Consider the following 14,361-nt stretch of genomic DNA (forward strand, 5'->3'; position numbering starts at 1 on the left):
ACAAGTCAGCGCCTTCAGGAAGAAGGAGATAAAATTGATGGGAAAATAGACTTGAAATAAAAAATGCCCGATTGATCAACATTTGAAACAGAAGAGGAGAGATATGAGCAGAGACTAAATCGGTTAGGATTATATTCACTGGAGTTTAGAAGAGAGAGAGGGGATCGCATAGAAACGTATAAAATTCTAACAGCGTTGGACAGGATCAATTCACGAAGAATGTTCCCAACGGTGAGGGAGTCCATAACTAGGAGTCATAGTTTGAGGAGAAGGGGTAAACCTTTTAGAAATGAGGTGAGGAGAAATTTCTTCACCCAGTGGGTGGTGAATGTGTGGAATTCACTACCACAGAAAGTAGTTGAGGCCAAAATGTTGTCAGATTTCAAGAAGAAATTGGATATAGTTCTTGGGGTTAAAGGGATCTAGGGACATGGGAAGAAGGAGGGGAATGAGGATATTGAATTTGATGATCAGCCATGATCAAGATGAATGGCGGAGTAGACTTGAAGGCTGAATGGCTCACTCCTGCTTCTATTTTCTGTGGGGGCGATTCCCCCAAAAGTGCTGAATTGGCGGGAAAACTGTTCTAAATCCTGACTGTTTTGTCAGTTCAGCTTCTCGCCTGAATCTCCCCACTCTGTGCGCTGAAGAGGTCCCAGTCGTGAATTCATTAAAAACCCGGGGGGGGGGGGGGGGGGGTGCCTATTCATAGAGGTTCAGAGCATGGAAACAGGCCCTTTGGCCCAACTTGTCCATGCCGTCCTTTTTTTTAAAAACCCCTAAGCTAATCCCAATTGCCTGCATTTGGCCCATATCCCTCTATACCCATCGTACCCACGTAACTATCTAAATGCTTTTTAAAAGACAAAATTGTACCCGCCTCTACTACTAACTCTGGCAGCTTGTTCCAGACACTCACCACCCTCCGTGTGAAACAGTTGCCCCTCTGGACACTTTTGTATCTCTCCCCTCTCACCTTAAACCTATGCCCTCTAGTTTTAGACTCCTCTACCTTTGGGAAAAGATATTGACTATCTAGCTGATCTGTGCCCCTCATTATTTTATAGACCTCTATAAGATCACCCCTCAGCCTCCTACGCTCCAAAGAAAAAAGTCCCAGTCTATCCAGCCTCTCCTTATAACTCAATCCATCCTAGTAAATCTTTTCTGCACTCTTTCTGGTTTAATAATATCCTTTCTATAATAGGGTGAGCAGAACTGCACACAGTATTCCAAGTGTGGCCTTACCAATGTCTTGTACAACTTCAACAAGACACTCCAACTCCTGTATTCAATGTTCTGACCGATGAAACCAAGCATGCCGAATGCCTTCTTCACCACTCTGTCCACCTGTGACTCCACTTTCAAGGAGCTATGAATATGTACCCCTAGATCTCTTTGTTCTGTAACTCTCCCCAATGCCCTACCATTAACTGAGTAAGTCCTTCCCTGGTTCAATCTACCAAAATGCATCACCTCGCATTTGTCTAAATTAAACTCCATCTGCCATTCGTCAGCCCACTGGCCCAATTGATCAAGATCCCGTTGCAATTGGAGATAACTTACTTCACTGTCCACTATGCCACCAATCTTAGTGTCATCTGCAATTCGCGCCAGAGTTTGACAGTTCTGGAACTCTGCACATGCGCAGTGGCCCCGATCTGTTACACTCCCCGTTTGCTGGCCAGCCCGGGACCCCCGCAGTGCTGCCCCTCCAGCCCCCCCCCAGGGCCCGATCGCGACCCCCACAGCAATTCCAGGGCCAGCCCTGACACCCACCTGTCCCGGAATGTCCTGATGCACAGCCCACCCCTTCCCAGCAGTGGCGACCCCCCCACTCGCTGGCACACCCCTCCCTGTTGACCCCTGGGTCAGAGCCCTCTGGAGGCAGCCCCCCAGCCCGCCCCAATCACTAGCCTCTCTCCATCCCAGACCAATCCTGTTTGCAGAGTGGCAGCGGGACCTCCCCTTTCCACCGATCGCCTCCAGGCTCCGCCCACAATAGGCCCTGCCCCCTTGGCATTGCCCGATGCCTGATGGGCAATGCCAAGGTGCCCCCTGGGCATGGACACTTTGCCCCTTGGGCAGTGCCAGGGGGCACAGGCTGGCACTGCCAGGGTGCCCATGCTCAGGGGCACCACCCCCTGCCACCTGACCCACTGGGGGCCCCCGATTGTCACCCCCCCCCTTCATTCCGGCAGGGTCTCCCGTTAGTTCCCCGAATTTGGGGAGCTAGTCTGTACCCCGCCAGAATGAAGTACTTCTAGCGGGGTGGGAGATTCAATCGGGACCTGAAATGAACGAATAAACATATTTAAAACATATTTTAAAAAGATTTACATGACTTACCTGCCTTCCGACGGGTTCTAGTGTGGTCTGACTGACAACTGTTTGCCAGCTCTGGGAGATGCGCATGCGTTCCCGGCGCATGCGTAAATCCCAGTACGAGGCCGGCGACGCGCATCTCCCACCACGACCCAAGAAAAAAGTTGCGGGTCACGATGGGAGAATCGCAGCCTATGTTTCTACATTGAGATTCGCCCTGAAGTGGATATTTTGTTAGGAGTGTTCTGATGGAGACTTGCACTTTAAATATTGAACTACTTTCAGAGCTGTGCATTTTGCTTTTAATTTAATTAAAATGTTATTTCCTTGTGTCACCCCTCCACTACAAAGTCCTGTCGCACGTTTAGCTTCCATTCCAACCTTATGTCAATCCCTAGCTCTAGGGTACTCCTTTATGCCACTCTTAAGTAAGGTAAGTGTATGGTGGGGAGTTCATTCAGTATAAAGTATAATGATCCCAGTGAGGCAATGTCAAAAATGGAAACTATTCCTACTTGGTAGGCAGTTCCATTTTTTTTTACTTTTCTTTTTTGTTCCAGACTGACTCACCTGTCAGGCCTCCCAACACAGCTGGGAGCCACTCAGCTGGCATCAGTAATGAGACCTATTGGCAAATGGCTCCATTAGAAATCCCACAGATTAGCATCTGGGCCTGTTCTGGGTGCCAATTGGGACAAGTCCAAGCTGGTAAAATTCAATACATCCAAGTAGAAAATGCTGTGCTACTTTTTTTAACATTGACTCGCTTGGGATGTATTTTATATTTAATTCTCTCCTCCTTGGAAAAGGTTTTAACCATCCCCTGCCCCAAAATGGGGGGTAGAGGATCGGAATGGTTCAATCGGCAAAAATATAAAACGTGAACCCAACCCGCTGGAAATGTGCTTACTTCTTGTTTAACTGTGGCTACATGTGGGCAGCTCCTCTAGCGAGGGGAATTAAAAGATTTAATTGGGGCGCTTTATTGATTTAATTTGATCTATTATCGTCACATGTATTAGTATACAGTGAAAAGTATTGTTTCTTGGACGCTATACAGAGAAAGCATATGGTTCATAGAGAAGGAAAGGAGAGAGTGCAGGATGTAGTGTTACTGTCATAGCTAGGGTGTAGAGAAATGCGAGGTCGGTCCATTCAAAAGTCTAATGGCAGCAGGAAGAAGCTGTTCTTGAGTCGGTTGGTACGTGACCTCAGACTTTTGTTTCTTTCTCCCAATGGAAGAAGGTGGAAGAGAGAATGTCCGGGGTGCGTAGGGTCCTTAATTATGCTGGCTGCTTTTCTGATGCAGTGGAAAGTGTAGACAGAGTCAATGGATGGGAAGCTGGTTTATGTGATGGACTGGGCTACATTCACAACCTTTATTGAGCTTTATTGAGACTATCACCATGTTTTGGCATTGACACCTTCTGCATACATTTCCCTGAGCAGGAAAAGTGGCATTAAAATGGACGTGAGATTGAATGGCACTACATGGGGAAGGTCAAAGATACTAAGATTAATAAAGGCCTAGTGTTCATAGCTACTTTCTCTGATCCTGCTAGGAAATAATCTGGTGACACTATTGGTTGTGAGAGACTTATCTGTACAATTTGGAACTCTTCACATACACAAGATGAGAGTGAATGGCACCATGACTGCTTCAGTTTTGACTTTGACATGAGAGAGAGCTGCAGATCAGCAAGGCCATGCTATGGGGGCAGTTGCAGTTGGATAACAGAAAGGAGCAATCAAGATGCCAAGTTCGTAAGAGGCAACACTCACAAAACAAAGCGTAAACATAGACAAATAGGTGCAGGAGTAGGCCATTCAGCCCTTTGAACCTGCACCACCATTCAATATGATCATGTTTGATCATGCACAGTCAGTATCCCTCTCCCGCTTTCTCTCCATACCCCTTGATCCTTTTAGCCGCAAGGGCCATGTCCAGCTCCCTCATGAACATATCTAACGAACTGGCCCCAACAGCTTTCTGTGGTAGAGAATTCCACAGGTTCACAACTCTCTGAGAGTGGAGACAGAGCTCAGCATACTTGATCACTTTGAAAAAGTGTTTTCCAGAGGGTTGAGACTGTCTCGCCAGATGGTCACAGATATTTGTAGCCTCCTAAATGAAGACCAGTTCCCTGTTGAACCTAATAGCCACATGTTCCCAGTGGCTGTGAAAGTCTCTACTGTCCTTAACTTCTTAGTCCCTGGTTCCTTGCCGGAAGCAACCCCAGGATATATTAAGCGTCTCTCAATTGGCTGTACATAAATACATTAGGCAGTTGAATTATTAGCCATGCCTGGCAGTTATGTAAATTTCCCCAATGGTGACAAGATCCAGAATAGTATTTATATCTCTGGCTAGCTTCCCACAGATAGAGTGCCATTAATTGTGCACACCAGGCAATCTGAGGAGCTCCAAATAAATCAATAGACTTCATCAACCACAAGAAATTTCATTCCACCATGTTAAACTGGTGTGCAATCACAAGAAGGGCGTCATGCAGGTCCCTGTTAGCTTCTCTGGGATCTGCCATCAGCCTTTCATACAGTAACAGTCCAAGATCCCCAAACTGGACAGAGAACGAAACCGCCTCCAAATCCAGCTGACCACACCTCTGAGAAACACCATCACTGAATCCAAAGAGCACTGCACTGACCATCATATCATAACCACGTATGTCATTGAGCAGGCTGAAGATACACTTTAGGTGCCTGGATATGTCTGGAAGCACCCGACATTTTTGACAGCGAGGATCTCTAATTATAATCGTGGTATGCTTTGTTGTGTAGAACATACACAACAGCTAGGACTGGAGATAGAGGATGAAGAAGCTGCGTATCAATCATCATCTGAAGAGGATTCCACTGGGGAGGATGAAGATTGGCACATTATGCCAGACCACCCATTCATATTTCATCTCGGATGCCATGGATTTCCTAATAGCCCAAATGGATCAGGAAGTCACTCTCACTGGACCATAGTAATAATCAAATCCAGCCCATTCCCTGCAGACACAAAGCAGTCCTGCAATCAGCCATCCAATTAGTAATGGTCCCCATCAATTGATCTCTTCACATTCATCATCAAGCAATTGAAAAGGCAAATTGTCAATTAACAGGCAACAATAATCAACACTGGATATTAATACCAACTAATAAGTTTTATGTGAGTTGATTTTTTTTTAAAAAGGAAACTTAATAAAATATTTTCAAAGATGCCCATGTGCATACCTCTTAAGAACTATAAATCATTTCTCTTCCTCTTCCTAACAGTTCTTTGTGGTGAAACCTTGTGGCTTCGGCAAAAATTAAAGGCAGGCTGCTGTTAACTTTATTATGACTTTTGAGATACTTATGGCCAATGACCATTAAATATCAGAGACCATGAGAACCTACCAAAGCCTGCTCCTCCTGTGCAGGGCAGACTTGGTCCTTGGCCATCGGGACACGAGGTAGTGTGTTGGATACGATTGGGGTAGAGGGGAACACAATGGTGAGATGTGAGAGGGGGGTGCTTTGAGTTTCCACTTCCATGCTCCCCCTACCCTCCTCCTTCAAACAAGATGTCTGACATGTTGTTTACAGAGGCAGGCATGTCATCATTCAGAGTTTGAGTGGCCATTGTCACGGCCTGCATGGACTGATTAGATTATCAGGATTGAAGTTCCCAGTGGTTCCCAAAGGGTGCGGCGCGCCACACTGGTGTTAAGTCTTAACACAAAGAGAGATGGCATGAAATCTGGAAACTTCTACGGGTTTCTACACATGAATGTTTAAATGTTTCTTTGATTGTCCTTGAATCTTCCCGCCATCCTTTCTCGCCGCACTAGTGTGGCGCACCGCACCCTTTAGGAACCACATCTATGGAAGACATCCTTGCAATGACCTGCAACACTAATTCACTAATGCCACTCTTGCAAAACTCTTTTCTCGTGCTCATTTCTGATCTATGATTAACCAAGTGAAAACCCAATTAACTGGATGCACAAAGTGCTTCTTTCTGCACTGGTGCCTGGTAAGTATGTGTCCAGTGACAGTGCATCCTAGAAGGAATGAGCTCCTCTAAGGAATCATTGTACAGATGGCTCACAGCTGCTGTTTCTCATACAATGGCCCTGGGGGAGAAAAGAGATGGATATGGATAAGTAATAAGCAAAACTGTTGTTTCTTAGCATAGCTAAAATGATCATATTTCACTTGATGTAGAAATCAAATTAACATGGCCAAGTCCTGCCTGTGATGTGAGTCGGAAATATTTAATGCTGTCACTAGACAGACCACAGTGGCACGGTGGTTAGCGCTGCTGCCTCACAGTGTCAGGGACCCAGGTTCAATTCCAGCCTTGGGTCCCTGTCTGTGTGGAATTTGCACCTCCTCCCTGTTCCTGCGTGGGTTTCCTCCAGGTGCTCCGGTTTCCTCCCTTACTCCAAAGATGTGCGGGTTAGGTTGATCGGCCATGCTAAATTGACCCTAGTGTCAGGGGGATTAGCAGGGTAAATGAGGGTTACGGAAAAAGGGCCTGGGTGGGATTGTGGTCGGTACAGACTCGATGGGCCGAATGATCTCCTTCTGTACCATAGGGATTCTATGATTCTAAGCTGCAAAGCCCCAATCTCTCCATCTCCAATGGTCAGGATGCAGACATGCCACTGATCTCCATGGTCTCTTCCTCTGCAGATCCCAGTTTCATTACCTGTGACAGACAACCTCTGGTCCACTTACTCACTCTAGCATTCTGTGCTCTCTTCTGCAAGTGGGAACGACAGACCTATCAGTTTCAGTAAGGCAATTGTTTCTCCACTGGATGGAGTATATACAGTGAGGAGACTGTCAGGCAGATCCATCACAAGTGCCCCTGGCATGCATATAAAGACATGTCTACACTTGCTTTGCTGACTGACGTGCTATCACATTGCATGAGGGTTGGGGTGATGGCATTGAACTCAGTGAATGGGATGTATGAGAATGCATTGATGGTGAACGATGAATGCTATTGAAACTTAAGTGGGTTTGGGGAACCTTATGATGGAGTGGGCTTGACAAGACAGTGTGAGAGAGGCTGGGTGCATTCCAGGATCTCAGTGAATCTGCCACTTTGCTCACCTTTCTTGGCCAAGTTAGTTCGTTGTACTATTTGTACTGAATCTGGGTACAGGACAGTCCTGCTATTGATTAATTTCCTGTCTGAATTTTTCCATGTCTTTGGAAATGTTCCCAACTCCTCCACATTTTCCTTGGGTCCCACAGTAACCCAAATTGTGTGACTTCACATTATGCCTGCTCATACGTATGGGCGACACAGCCATATGTGAAATGATAACGAGATATCCATGTTGAAGTCAGATAACTTGCAATCTTCACAGCAATTATTATTCCCACTTGTCACTCTGAAACCACCTCTGCATTATTATAGGACTTCATTTCTCTGGCGAGTTGTCAGGCATTTGCCTTGTGCCCCTTCCTGATTAAGCCATATATGCAGAATTATGGGCTTGAATTTATCTTCCTTCTATATCCCACCAAAGTGAATCAGAACTGTCTCTCGCCCTGATACCTCAATGTAACTTCTGTTCTTCTGTTAGCTGCATAAATTGATTTTCATCAAGCAACACTAATTGTTTTACTTCATTCTTATTAATTCTCCCTCACACCCTACTTGAATCAGCTGAACTGCAAGCAAATCCTCGAAACAGCTAAGTCATTTTGAAAAAAGTAAAGCAAATTCAGCCACTATTAAAGGAGTGAGGCAGACACAATGGGCAAGATTCTAAGGCCTTGTTCATCCCAAGACCGTAAAATCCCACCCAAGGTCAACAGACCTTTCCAATTCCCATGGCAGAAGGTACAGTTAAATTCCGGCCAATAGGGCAAATGGCCTCCTTCTGTTCTATATGATTCTATGGCGGTCCTTCAGCTGCCTGGACTCTAAGCTCTGGAATTACCTCTCCAAGCCGATATGCCTCTCTATCCTCCTTTGAGACAGTCCTTAAAACCAAGCTCATCTCCTACTGTGACTCGTCAAGTTATGTTTGATAACATTCCTGGGAATAACCTTGGGGCATTTTACTAAGGGAAAGATACTATATTGGCAAGTTGTCGTAATGCCAAATTCCTTTAAATTGGACAAGGGCTATCCAATCTTCCTTTTTGAAAATGTCATTTGTCAAAGTGCAAAATGTCTGCTAGTGAAATTATTCTTTTGGCATTCTGACCTTGCAAGTGACCCGCAGTAAGTCAGGTGCGGGAAGTGGCTCACCGTGAGAAAGCTCTTGCAGCTTACGTCTTACACTTTCAAATCTCCAGCAGCCACAGAAGAAGTGTGCTTTGGCAGGTAAATCAAATGGCTGAGCTGTCTTCAGGAACAGCCTAACCACATGTTTAAACAATTACAGCCCTCATACTTGAAAGCTGTTTAACTGTAAATGTTAGCTGCTATTGATGTTTTCAGCATTTTAGATGCATCTCTAGGGTGCAACAAATATAGATTTGCTCACACATTATGTAAGAACTACTTTTGTGCCATTTGCAGTTTGTAAAGTAGCAAAAGATGGTTCAGTTAGTTTTGGGTTGAACTACATAACCTCAGAAGCTTTTTTTTAGTTTGAATGCAGTCATACAAAGTTTGCATATCAAGTGAAAATGAACGTTAAGCTAGGTTGCTATTTAGTAATTGCTGAAAATATACTTAAATGAATAATAAGGCAAATGTTTTTCAATACAAATATAAACATGGCCTACTGAAAGAATAGTTGCTTGTGCAAGGTTGCAGGAAAGGCCCTTTATCCATGGAACCATATCCACAAAATATCAATGGGGCAGATTTTCCTCTGTTGTGTGTCCTGGAATCCTGGATGCTAAGCAGTGAAAAAATAGGCTGGAGGTCTGGGAGACCAGTTTTGCACCATTTTTGCATTACTTGGGTACATCCAAACTATCCCCCAAAGTCGAAGGGTCACAGCGGAGGGGGATGAGGGCGGAATATTTTATAGCTGAATCGGGCACAGGATAATAAGAAGATAGGGACATCATGGTGCAGATCATCAGCAGGTCTTATACACGCAGCCAACTCATATCAGAAAACTGCAAACTAACTTCCCTTTCTTCTGCATTCATTGATTTTCACGTGTGCTGACTGCTTGCAAGGGCGTGTCAGCAGTATGTGAAGCCTCATAAATTTCTCCTTAGAAATTATTCAGTGAGCAATGCCTTTTCTATTTTTGTGAGAATCCCCCTGTTAAGTTACTTTTCTTCCCTCCCTCCCATGCAGTATTGCCCTTCCTAAATGCCACCTTAAAATTAGTCACCAGCAGGTTAACAGGACTCACCAATGCAGTTCTCCCCCTGCATTCTCTCTCCTCCAAGAAAAATGCCAAGTCTCAGTACAACAGCTATAGTGAGTCAACTGAGAATGGTAACAGCATGATGGATATCACACAATAGACAGAGATAAAATAAGCCATTCAGTCCATTTTAAATTCAGAATAAACTGGTGACCAACACATTTATTTCTAATCTTTTACAAGAACAAACTATTATCTTTCTTGAACAATTCTTGTCTACTAGGATTATATTTTACTTTTGAGTCTTAGGTATTGGACAAGACATTTTTACGTATGTTGGGTGCATAACCCTTTAAGGGAGCAAGTCTTGTGAGGGATTTTAAGATCTGCCTGGGGCAGACCTGGGACGGAGGAGTGGGAGTGTGAAACCAGCAAGACCTAGAATAAAATAGCTGCATTTTCCCAACTGGTGGATTGAGTTCTTTTGGTGCACCAAGGGAGCAGAATACATAAAACTGGCGACAAGGATGGGATCCGGCAGTTCGTAGGATAGGGACTCCCTGAAGGACATAAAAATCATCATGTATAATTAAGGCAAACTGGCTAGCAGTAAATGTCATTTTTAAACAAATTAATGATTACTGAAGTGCTCAAGCTTATAGTTTACTGTGTTTAATAATTGTTCTTTAATAATAAGCATTTTGGTAAACTCTGAAGTTGTTTTATTTTGTCCAAATGCTACCAGCTCCTTACACCCAGTTTGTGCATAGGTTTATCTTTGGTTTTGCTGCTTAATATAATTCTGACCTGGTGGCAATGAAGTTTCGTCCGTACTGGCATCAGTCTCAGAACTCTGTTCACTGCATCCTGTGTATTTGGACATGATGCAGCATCATGATAACAGTGGAATCCCTTTGAAGAATGCACCTTTATCAAGGTGCCTCAAATGATCCCTTTCTCTGTACTTGTATTCTCTATTACCTACCAAAGTTTTCATGGAGATGTAGACGTGGAGCCCAGAAGGTATCAGGGCTTCTTAGCAGAGATTGAAGCTGGCAATGCTCAGCAGAAATAACAAAGTTTAAAACAAAAAAATTGTTCTTTTTCTATACATTTTCATGATTTTGTAGAAGCAAGAATGCTTCCATCATAACAGATAATTGAAGTTTCATTTTCTAGCCAATATTAATGCATTTTAAAAGATAACACCTAATGTATGAACACTGCATGTTGAGATAAGATTTTTGACTTTCAAAAATCCCCTCAGCATAGTAACCATGAAAGTTCATACTTTAGGAAGGTTGCCAAGGAATTGGAGAGAGTGCAGAAAGGATTCATAACAAATTGGTTTTGGGGTGAGAAATATCAACTATGTGGATAAGCTGGGGGTGTTCTCTTTGGAGAAGAGAAGAATAAGAGGAAAGTTGAGAGCATTTTCACTAGCTTGAGGGGTCTGGACAAAGTAGATAAATTGTTCCCATTGGCAGAGGGATCAAGAACCAGAAGACACCAATTTGAGGTGATTGGCAAAAAAACAACAGCAGCGCCAGTGGGGCGTGAACGGCTGGAGAATTCTGGCCTTTGCTTCCTATTATTAACTCCCCAGTCTTACCTTGCAAGAGATCCAGATTTAGTTTAACTACTCTCTTTTTATGTAGTTGTGGAAGTCCTTTATTTGTTGTTGGTTTATTCTCACATTCTAATTTCTCTCTCTTTATTAGTGTTTTTGTCATCCTATACTGGTTTCTAAAATGTTCTTAATCTTCGGGCCTACTGCTAATCTTCACACACTTGTATGCATTTTCTTTCAATTTGGTACCATCCTGATCTTCCTTTGTTAGCCACAGAAGGTGCATCCTTTTTCTGGAGTCTTTTTTCACAATGGAATTTATCTTTGTTGAGAGTTTTGAAGCATCTTGTAAGCCATTGCTTATCTACAATCTAACTTTTTATTCAATGTTCCTGGTCTATTGAGGTCAACTCTTTCTTCATACCTTTCTAATTGCCTTAATTTTAAATTTTAAACACTGGTTTCAAACCCAAGTTTCTCAGCCTTAAACTGAATATGAAATTCCAGCATGTTATGATCACTCTTGCCCAGATGATCCTTCATTATGAGAATATCAATTTACTTTATCTCATTTTACGTTACCAAAGCTAAAATAGCCTGTTTCCTGGTTGGTTCCAGAAAATATTGTCCAGAAACACTTTATGAACTCATGCTCAAGACAATCTTTGCCAATTTGATTTATTCAATCTATAAGAAGATTAAAATTGCCCACAATTATTGCTGTACATTTCTTATAAACCCCCATAATTTCTTGATGCATACTCTGTCCTACAGTGTAGCTACTGTTAGGTGGCCTACAAACTATTGCCACCACTAACTTATTTCTCTTGCTATTTGTTAATTCCACACAAACTTATTCTAATTCTTGATATTCCGAGTCAAGATCACTTCTCACCACTGTACTGGTCTCAACCTTCATTGATCAAACTACCACACCTCATTTTCTTTTCTTCCCATCCTTCTGAAATGTCAAATACCCTTCAATATTCAGTTCTCAGTGTTGGTGACCTTGCAATCACCTCTCTGTAAAGGCAGTGCAGCATGCCTTCAGTCCTACAAGTTCTTTCATATGTGTTCATATTGTTCACTTGTAATGCGAGCTTCAACTAACCATCTTATTCGACTCATTTATGCATTTGTGCTATTAATTCTTCCATTTGTTATGAATGTTGTGTGAATTCAGAGAAGGGCCTTTAATTCTGTCTTTTTACCATTTTTTCCTCTTCAGTCGATTTATGAATTTATTTTTATGTCTGTATGTTTTGGCATTCTGGTTATCATTACCCATGTCGGTACCCTAGAAGATTGCCTTATCCATTCATGATAACTTTATAAATCATCCCACACGCCTATTTTTCCACTACCCCTTCCCACTCCTAACCTCCACTGTTCATTTTAATGTCTGTTTGGTAAATGAAATTAGATTAGTGCCAGAAACACTAATCAGGCAAACACGAAGCTGATCTAACAGACATAAGTCTGGATCTAATAAATGCAGGAAACAATAATCATATGAATCATGCACTACATTTATAAATTATTTATGAATCATATTCAAGTAATTACAAGTTTATCATTTTACCATAATTCCATATTTTAATGGATATAATTATCTATACAGTAATTTGCAATTGTTAACCAAGTTGCCTCTAAATCTCATCCTCACTGCTATTGATATTGAAATTGAATAAAATAAGGTTCCTGTCATTGAAAATATGGATGTTTCACACTGTAACACAATACAATAAAAAGACTTATTTCAGGACAATTGGTCAAATATGGTTAGATGTAATGCCGCATTTATGTAGCACTAGCTGAACAATCCTAAGTGAGCTAATAGCTACACTAACAACCAGTTTAAATCAAGCCCATAATATGGCTCATTTAAGCTCGCTAGAAACACCATGCATTCACACACAGGGTCCTGTTCTCTGCAAACAAAGGGAATATGCTCAAGCCTTGTACCTTTAATTGAATTAGCTGGAACCTTGAGGAGCCTATATATCCCTGTTGCTTTCTCCATGGCAACATCTCAGTCACAGTCAACCAATCAGCACCCCTTTTCTGTAGTATAAATTGTTGTAATTCTTTGAAATTTGGCATTCTTGCATTTGTCTTGATGGATGCAAGATGAAAAGCCTCATCAGCATGCCTCCCTTTTCAGCAATTCCTCCACAATTAGCCAATTTGGACCAAAGAAATGTTCCTCCTCCAAATAACTGGGTGTTTGCTTGGCTCAGATGGCATCATTTGCCTCTTGTTCAGAAGATGGTTAGTTGAAGCTCGCATTACAAGTGAACAATATGAACACATATAAAAGAATGTGTAGGACTGAAAGCATGCTGCACTGCCAGTGATGACATCCTTCAGTAAAAATGATAAAGTTTCTGTCTGGCTGATTAGGTGGATGCTAAACATCCTACTGCACAAAGAGAAGAAAAACCAGGAGCTCCCCCTGGTGTTTAAGATAATGTCCCTCTCATAACCCCACACTGCAAATTATTGAATTTGTCTTTCTTCCATTGCTATCTGTGTGATATACTACTGCAGAACGACTGCCGTGTTTAAAGGAATCTCTTAATTTCCAAAATAATTTATTCTGTCTGAAACACATTAAAATGTCTCCTGGTCTGTATAAATGCTATTTTATAATATACTTAAAACCTTCTCCCTGGAGTAGAATCTCTGCTATGACTTTGATCGAGAAGCAGCAAAAACCTCTGAGAAGTGGCATAAACAGTTGCTTACATTCCTTTGAGTTTTCCACCTGGTTACAGCGAAAATCAGGGAGCCCTCACAAAAATTACTGCCACTTATTTCCAATTTATAATGAAAATTGCCTGCGTAAATCTAATAACCTGCATTGATATCTTCCTGATGTGGAGATGCCGGCGTTGGACTGGGGTAAACACAGTAAGAAGTTTAACAACACCAGGTTAAAGACTTTAACCTGGTGTTGTTAAACTTCTTTCTTGATATCTTCCCCCAGTGGAAACCCTGCGCAACACTGCAGGCAGAAGCACATAGATAACAGCTTAACAGATTTACTGTGGCTCTTTCTATTATAAATGTGGACTTTGCAACTTATAAATACAGAAATAGGAAAATACTCCAGAAACTGAAACGATCGCACGTCTAATAAAACCAGTTTAAAATTCAATTGCGGGATAATTGTTA

The 14,361-nt window shown here is 42.5% G+C and overlaps 1 protein-coding gene across 1 annotated transcript in view; it reads left to right on the forward strand.

Annotated features, from left to right (window-relative positions):
* The window catches only part of LOC144495299 (A disintegrin and metalloproteinase with thrombospondin motifs 19-like), a 461,034-nt gene that overhangs the window by 424,489 nt on the left and 22,184 nt on the right, over positions 1-14,361 (forward strand). The gene's annotated exons all lie outside the window — the stretch shown is intronic.

This window comes from Mustelus asterias, chromosome 6 (genome assembly GCF_964213995.1).
Source record: "Mustelus asterias chromosome 6, sMusAst1.hap1.1, whole genome shotgun sequence".
In the NCBI taxonomy this organism is placed as follows: domain Eukaryota; kingdom Metazoa; phylum Chordata; class Chondrichthyes; order Carcharhiniformes; family Triakidae; genus Mustelus; species Mustelus asterias.